Raw genomic sequence first — 9360 nt, forward strand, 5'->3', positions numbered from 1 at the left:
GATAATTGTTAACCTTTAATTTAAAATTTTATTATGAATCTTTAATTTTCATACTTTTTGTATGGATTGCACGATAAAATCATATATATAAAAATTCAATTCAAATATTGAAATATTATCCAAAAATATTTCTAAGAATATACTAACATATTTTTCGTAGAAATATTTTTCTTCCAAATGTTATCGTGCTACAAGTTAATTAATTGCACTTTTTAACTCCAAAAATAGTTATGGAATATGACGTGTAATAATTTATCATTTTATTTAAAAAGTCTAATAATTTTCTTGGAATCAGATTACGCAAATCAGTTAATTTAATAATTTAACAAAATTGTCTCAATAAACTTAAAAATTCTTGATGGACTATAGTAACAATTCATGTGAGGCATCTATAAAAGGCACACCTCCTTTTCACGATTTATGTATTCTACTCCTAAATAGAGTGACTTTTATATTTGAGCATCAAATATGGATAGGAAAAGGCTTAGGCATACTAGGAACTATAGTGAAAATGTAAGAAACTCCCTATTAGACAAAAGGGCAACTAGTTTATTCAAGAAAGCAGAAGAGTTTTCTGTTTTATGTGATGTTGATGTTGCGATTATTATTTTTAGCCCAGGAGAAAACTAACCCATTGTTTGGAGATCTAGAAATCTGGCTAAGGAGGTATTACTTAGGTATTCAAACTTTCCCGAGTCTGAAAAGCTTAAAAAGTTAATGAAACATGAAATGTATATTTCAAAGAAAGTGAATGAGAAAGAAGAAAATATTAGGAAAATAGAAAAAATGAATGAGGAGAAGGAAATGAAAATCCTCTTCAATCAAGTTGTGGAGGGAAAGAATATCGCTGAACTTTCTGCTAGAGAAATTCAAGGTTTATTAAAGTTGTCATCTGCTATAGTAGCTAAACTTCATTAGAGAAAGGAAAAAGTCAATAACCAACATCAGCCTTCTCAACCTCAAATTTCTCCCTCAAACTTCACGATCGAGAATGAAAATGTTTCCCCATTACCAAATGCAATGGATGACTTGAACAATAACATGTGGTTTGTTAAGACTATGGCTACTAACCGCAATTATTTTGGCACAGAGGATGCAAACAATACCGCGTCTGCACCAGCTTAAGGCGATGACATCAGTGCCGAAGATAATGGACATTCCAAGGGCCTGGATTGATAGTGTAATGCTTATGTTGTTCAATCCTTATTTTCATATGTTTGATTATTATATAGTTTTTATGTTAATTTGTTTAATTTTTCCATCCATTTTGTGCTTTTGTACTTTTATTTCAGTTATTTATGAAGGATGTTTTATTTTTGTTAGACAAGTGAACTTATCTGTTTATATTTGATACAAAATGTATTTTAATATGCATCTAAAGTCTTGAAATTCTTACCCTACATATAATTGTCTGATTTAAACAACTCATTCTAAAAAACCTCAGCATATATAAGCTATCAAAATAGTTATTCCGATTTAAAAGATCACAATTTTTATCTCGTACTTTTTCTCTTTCTCACTCCTATATCTTCTTCTTATTCTTTTCCCATCCTCTATTCTTCTCCATTTTCTCTTCTTCTCTAAACTTTCGTTATTCTTCTTTTTGAATTCCTTCATATCCAGTCACGACCTTGACATGCAATGTGGGACACCCACACTAACCTCCCGGTGGGAAAACCAATTACTAATCCAACTTGATCCACCAACCCATTTTAAGAAGCAAAATCATGCAATCCATAGGATTAAAATAGTTTAAACAAACAAATCTGGAGTTCCCATAAAGTCAATTATATCAACATAAAATCATTTGTGAAAAATAACACCTAGAACATGAAGGTCATTTACCAAGACTCTAAATGTCTGAAATAAGTGGATGCAACCCCAACTAAGAAAATAATAAACTCAAGTCTATGAAATATCTCTGTTCGAAAGATGGACAAAGAGATGAATAAGAACCCATGGAAGCCCTAAAGAGTGGCTCACCCTTGGATTCGAAAGTCAAGCGTCCTTTAACTGAGGTCTCATATCAACCTCCTAAATATGCCGTATACTCAATAAGAAAAGAGTAAGTGCAGTATGAGTACACAACCACAATATACTATTACGATCGTATAACCAGTTCCAAAGATACCAATACAAACAAGTAACCACATAATAGTAAAACAAGCCAGGATATATCCAACTAGTTACAATATAATACAGATTTCCAATAACAATACTTTGAATCAATAAATGCATGAAACATATCCCACAGGATCGCAAAATGCTTATACTTGGTCCTTTGATGGAAACCACACATAAATAATTAGTGTACCAGTGCGATACTCGAGCCAATTATTATTTTATACCACACATGGTACCCAAGACAACCGTTAGTATCTTGTACCGTCCTGGTACCCTATCCAACCGTCAACACAAATAACATACACAATTAAAATCATAATCGCAATGAACAACCAAACCTTAAACCATAAATAAATAAATAGGTCTATTGCATGATATTATTAATATGATGTCATTTTACTTTAGCCATTTAGTTTCCTTCACATGCATTGCACAAGTCATAGATTCTAAGGATTAACAATCATTTTACAAGATTAGGGATTAATTTAGTTACCTTTACCAATGAACATAATGGAAAACTTGTGGATTTCACCCTAAGTCCCTCTTGCAATTCCCAAAAATAAAACAACCAAATAGTGAAATAAGTTGTAATTTTTTGCACTAAAATACTAACTTACCCCTCTATAGTGGTCACACCCTACTATAACGGCTCTGTCATAACGGTCTACCCTACTATAGCGTGTGATAACTTGCCATGGTCACTTTACAACACTTATGGATATAGCGGCATAACACCTGCTATTGTAACTTGCATAGAATCAGAGACTAGGAAACCTACCAAAGTCCCCTATTTAACATCATACCTTCAATACTTGATGTTCAAGTAATGATCTTGAAGGTCATTTTTGAAAGTTTTCATAAAATAACCATTTTAACCCTCGCGATAGCTTTTTTTGAGTCATATTTGATTAGCGTTTGGTGTTGGTTTTTGAAATTCGTTGCAAATTTTAGAGTTTTGAAAGTTTTTGAATTTAGAAGGACTAAGTTGTTCAAAAGTTGTATTTGGTATCAACCAAAGCTATGAGTTTCGGAATGGAATTTCCAGTTCCAACAGCTTCAGAATTTTAAATTTGGTTTGGGAAAGTTGTCGTTTTTGAATTTGGAGTTGTTTCAGGGATTTGAGGCCTTAAGTTTGAAGTTTGAGTTATTTTACACTAAATTTTGACTTATCTCAACAATCAGGATTGAGGTGCTTGAATTGGATTTCCGATGATTCTATTGAATTTAAGAGGTGATTTTAGGAATAGAAAGAGTTTTACTATATTTTTCGAGAGCTCTGAGGTCATTTTGGTATTTTTGAGTCCTAAACTACTTTAGTTGCAATTAAACAGATTTCAGCTCATGGAAATCTCAAATTCAAAATTCTGAAGGTTCAATTGATTTTGGAACATTGAATTTAATGGGGTAGCTTGTATAGTTTGTGTGCACAGGGTTCCGAATGAATCTTGAAGGTCCATTCGGTGAAAACTTGAACTTGGATTAAGTTGTTGTGTATCAGGTGCCAGGCTTCACAATCACTGAAGAAAAATCACTTTCACAACCATCGCTTTCATGATATGGTTTAAGGTTCACTTAAGCGGTCGTTGGTCGAGATCAAAGTAATATCCCAAGTATGAGATAGATGAAGTATGATATAATAAGGTGAATAATTAGCCTTGGTGAACTCATTGATGGGTTAAGGGAGATTTTTATTAAGGGTGATATACTCTTTTCCTTATTTTTATAGGGGGTGTATTTAATCCCCAAAGCTCTTAATTCTCCTCATTCATTAACTAATCACCCATCCTAAAAGCATTCTCTCTACAAAAGGCTCTCTAGACCTCCATTGAAGACCAAGCAATTCTCTCAAGATCTTCTTCAATTTTTATAGTTTTTTCAAAATTCTTCAAGGTATGAGGGTGTTGATCCATGGGCACTTTTCACCCATGGATTTCAGAGGATTCCTTCTTATTTCACTCAATTTAAAACTCTGTGATTCATGATATTCTAAATTACAAATTGATTTCATAAACTATTGTGTATTTTATGATCTTTACTCTATTCTATCTTAAATTGATCATAAATGCATGAGAATTGGTAGATTTTACATATATAATTGTTATATTGATGTTTAGGTCATGTGTTTGGGGGATGAATACTCCTTGAATTTGCTGAATATATAAAAAATTGTCGGGAAAAAGGGTGGGGCGGCGCGCCACCATCTCGCCAAGAATAACCTCGGTAGTTTATGGGCTGGGGCGATGCGCTGTCACCCAGCAAGCCATAAAATGCATGCAGTGGATGCGATTTATGTTTTGTGCATAAACTATATTCACCAAGTGTGATTTATGTGAAAAAATATTCTATTCTATTTATTTATTAATCCTTACCTCTCATTAACTACTCTTTCAAATGCATGAATTATGTTATATTTATGATATAACTCTCATATAGCATGCCTTACTACTACATTACATGATGTTTCTTTCAAGTACGACTATACAAGTATGATTTCAAGTATGTTTCAAGTATGAGTTGCAATCAAGTTTTTGAAAAAGTGACTCAAGATCCTTGTTAAAGGGGTGACTTGGGATTCTTAATGAGCTATTCCTATGAACAAGTTTATGAAGTTTTAACTATGAAAATATTATGATTATTACAAGTATGATTTACGAGTATGATTATGATATGTATCTGTGGGTTGATATACTTAGCACCGAGTTGGCTTGAAGTGGGGGCTTGACCTAAGCCTTGGTAAAAACTTCCAGTCTTTCAAACTTTGTTGCCACCGTAGTATGCCTTTATGGCCTAGCTAATGGATTCACATATAGCATATGGTGATAATGATTGGATGGAGCCTACCTTGGAAAATATCCCCCCCTCTAGATGTAGGGATCATCGGATTTCATGTTATCGATCGTATACTCTTAATGTCGGTTATGATCATCTCCCACATATGTATACTTTTCTTATGTACCCTTTATTATTTCACTTATGCTTTTCAAATGCTTGATCAACTATATTTTTCTCATGTCCTTACTTATCATTTTATATAACATGTATATTATTTGATCATTGCATCTAATATTTCATATTGCATAGCATGCCGGCATACTTAGTATATTCAAATTTACTAACACATACTTTATTGCCTACATTGTATCATAATGTAGGGATTGACGATCACATCCATACTCCACGTGGCTAAAGTTGAGCTCTAGTACTTTAAGGATTGGTGATTCCTTATCTATTCGAGGACGAGTTTATAAATTCTTTATTTTGTTCTTGTTTAAAGACTTTGTTATATCGTTAAGGGTGAGCTAGAAACATGTCTTAGGCTCCCTCCCATGTTGATTAGTAGAGGATTTTGGACACACTATGTAGAGTCTATATTGTCATTTGATTTAACTATGGTACTTCTGTATTTCTTCTAGTTTATTGAGTTGATGTTTATTATGCCTTGTATGTGTTCATGTATGATATGTCAAGATGCTTGGTTGGAGCCTTTAGGGTTTTGATCTCCATGTCATGGCTTATCCCTAGTTCGGGTCATTATAACCACGATAGATGTGAAAGCGATAAAGGTCCAGGAAAGCGACACTGTACTAAGTCTTGTCGGGGTTTCTACCCCATTTTACCATTTTTAGGACCCTAGAGCTTGAGATAGACAAATTTGAAGTGGTTTTTCAAGAGTTGTTGATTGGGTAAGTGTTTTTGACAAGGAATCTTCAATACCCATCGAGTAAATTGTGATTTCAACTTCGAATTCTTGATTTTTGACTTCAAATTTTGGAAATTTATCAAGAACTCAAGGTTTTCGTAAATTGGTGATTATAGACTATTTTTGACTGTATTTTTAAAATAGTTTTCTTGAGGGACATTTTTAAGCAAGAAATCTCAGAATTTAACCCTATTTTTGGTAATCAGAATTTTTAGTCGTTTTGACCCTTTTTCCCGACTTTTATGAAATTGGTGTTAGTTTTGGAGTCTTATCGTGAATCATTATTTGAATAGATTTTGTTCATTCAGAGAGCCGATGTAAAGGGAAGACCCATGTTTTTAGTAGATTATGATTTATTTGAGGCAAGTGAAATTTTAAACCTTCGTTAAAGCTTGTAGAATCTTGTATTTCTTATTATGTGTATTGGTGATTAATGGGAATTGGTTCAGGTTACTTTTTTATGTTTATTGATCTTAATAACAAAGAAGAGGGGTAATAAATTGGAAATTTTTTGATCTATATCGATGTAATTGATATGATGATTACCTTGATACTTTGTGAATATATGACGTGATTATCTTGATATGAATTGCATGTTGTTATTAAAATCATCATATTCTCGTAATTTTGTGAATATTTTTATTTAAATTTGGTTTCAATACATTGTGGCAAGAATAGATTGATGATTATGCAGAAGGAAAATGGTTCTGGAGATGCTGATGGGAAATGATTCCGATAATTGATGATTATGCCGAAGTGAAATAGTTTAGGTGATTCAAAAGTTAAATGGTTCTGGCGATTGATGATTATGCCAAAGAAAAATAGTTTCGATGGATACATGGACCATGTGAGTCCCTCATGAGTTCTGGCCTACTAGACAACTGATGTGTATCATAAGGACATACATACATCACTAAACATGAAATTTCATTGCATAGCATTGCATATCTTTTGCCATTTAGGTACTTTGTTTACCCCTCATTGCTTCTGTGAATGAAACTATTGAACCTCAAGTGATTTGACTGAGACTTATTGAGCTACTCCTGATTGTGAGATACATGATGTTAGAACTATTAGATTGGGATGATTTCTATGTAGGTTGTAGTTGAGGAGGTTTGATTGGGATGACAAGAGTATGTCTATTATATTTAGATTTGCCTAATATTAGTAGTCCGCTTTTTTAGTACCATGTTATTTGGTATTCACTCCTTACTTCTACACTTGTGTAAGTTATGAGCCTAGACGCGCATTACTTATAGCATTTCTATCACATCTGAGGCTTCTATTTTAGTGTTGAGGTAGTTGTTGCATCTTTCAGCGGACACCTCTAACTCTATTTATGTTTTAGTCCTCTTCTCGAGATAAAGACATTATGACTATATTTATTTTCTTATTCTGTATTTCATTAGTGGCTTGTACACACCACAACCAGTCTTGCAGGATTTTGAGTTTATTTATCTATTTTTGCTTATTGTCTTATTTCTTTCATATTTACTTACCGTTGGATTGTAGGGTGACTCATCTCAATGAGTTGAGAAGAGTCGTCACCCAAATTCGAGTTGTGAAAAAATGGTATCATAGACTAGGTTCATAGTCTCACATATGTACAAGTAAAGTCTAAATAGAGTCTCAAGGATCGATACAAAGATGCATGTACTTATCTTCGAAAGACTATAAAGACTGCTAGGACCACCACCACAACTAGTGTTAGAGTAGAGGAGGCAGTCCCTAAGGATGATATTGAGACCCTAGTTAGGGGCTGAAGTATGGTTTGAGCTAGAGGTCATGGACGTGGAGCAACATTAGTTAGAGGTCATGCACGAGTAGCATCACCAGTTAGAGGTCATGCTAGAGACACTTCCCCAAAGCAACAAGTTGATGCTAAGAGGAATAAGCTCCTCTAGAGCTTGCTGTTGCACCATTTATTAAGGACACTTTGATGGGAGTGTTGGGTGCACTTAAGAGTTTTACTTAGAGTATGGGTGTGATAGGTACACCCGAGGGCTCTCAGACTAGAGTAGGGGATCAGACCCTAGAGAACTTGTTTGGTTTCAATTATTTAGGGTCCAGTGGGATACTTGCAGGCCTTGTAGCTAATAAGGTTAGAGTGTAGAGGGAGCTAGGTCAGTTTGAGCTAGTAATGGTATTTATTGATGATGAGAAATATAGATATGAGAGGTTTTGAAAAATGGATCCACCTTAGTTTTAAGGTGGGAAGGCTAAGGATTCTCATTATTTTAACCATGTGCAGGGAGGTGTTAGAGACAGTGGGGCTAGCCAAGACTCACAAGGTTTGTTATGCTTCACTCCAGTTGCATGGGTTAGCTAGAGAGTGGTGGAGAGTGTACTTGAGCTGTAGACCAATTGGTTCATAGTAGGTGACTTAGGATGAGTTTGCTAGTGCTTTTTATGACTGTTTTATTTCTTAGAGTATGAGGGAGGAGAACTGACTGCGGTTTAAGAATTTGAGGTAGGAGGGCCTTATATTTTTAGAGTATGAGACTCCCTTATGCCAGTTGTCCAGGCATTCTTTAGCAGTCTTCCAAATTAAACTGAGATAGTCCATACACAGTGTTCTGATCCACTCGTGAGGGGGCTTTCTTCCAGTGCATTGTGGGTGTCATCAAGGAGGCAAAGTTCATGGAGAAAAAGGAGTTTGGGGACCTCAAGAGGGCCCATACTTCTAGTTAATTTTCTGGTACATCATATGGAGGTAGATGGTCTTATAAAGAAGGTGGTTCTTTTTAGGGTAGAGGAACAACTCACGTGTCTATGCCAGCTTTTAAGGAAAGTCATATTTATAATATGTCATACAGTACGAGTTAGAGTTATCAGGGATCATAGTAGAGGCTGGAGGGTTAGAGTGGTCAAACAGGTTCATCCCATTGATCATAACAATACTTTATTTTGAAGTCTTATTATGGTTATAGGGATCTGGTTATATGACATGTCAGTGTCCACTATCGGCTCATTCAGGTCCCAGTATACATATTCTACTCCAGCGAGAGCACTAGCACCTTCGCTGTAGGGTTAGGGTAGAGCGTAGACTGATAAAGGTGGTCTCACTCCTTTTAAAGGTGTTAGTTGTACTATAGTTTTGCAAGTAAGAGGTAGAGGTGCAGTGCATACTGGTGATGGCAAGGGAGCTCAATGTTATGCTTTTTTAGGAGACCCGAGGCTGAGGCTTTTGACACAGTTATCACAAGTATCATTCCAGTTTGCTATAGATGTATGCCTATGTTATTTGTTCCAAGTTGTACATTTTTTTATGGATCTGCCTATTTTGCATCTGGATTTGATTTGATATGTGATAGTATGCTTGTTCTTGTTCATGTTTCTACACTCATGGGTGAGCTCTTAGTGGTTGATCGAGTGTATCGATCCTGTCTTACTTCTTTTATTGGGGATGATACTTTGGTAGACATAATTATTCTAGGGATGGTAGATTTTGATGCTATATTGGGTATGGATTTGCTTTCTCTCTATGGTGTGATTCTTGATTATTATTATAAAACTATTACCTTAGTGATACCTTA

The 9360-nt window shown here is 34.7% G+C and overlaps 1 pseudogene; it reads left to right on the top strand.

Moving 5' to 3' along the window:
• Positions 1–468: 468 nt before the first annotated feature.
• Positions 469–1125, top strand: LOC129905061 (agamous-like MADS-box protein AGL92; annotated as a pseudogene).
• The last annotated feature ends 8235 nt before the right edge of the window (positions 1126–9360 follow it).

The sequence above is a fragment of the Solanum dulcamara genome, chromosome 10, assembly GCF_947179165.1.
Source record: "Solanum dulcamara chromosome 10, daSolDulc1.2, whole genome shotgun sequence".
Classification (NCBI taxonomy): domain Eukaryota; kingdom Viridiplantae; phylum Streptophyta; class Magnoliopsida; order Solanales; family Solanaceae; genus Solanum; species Solanum dulcamara.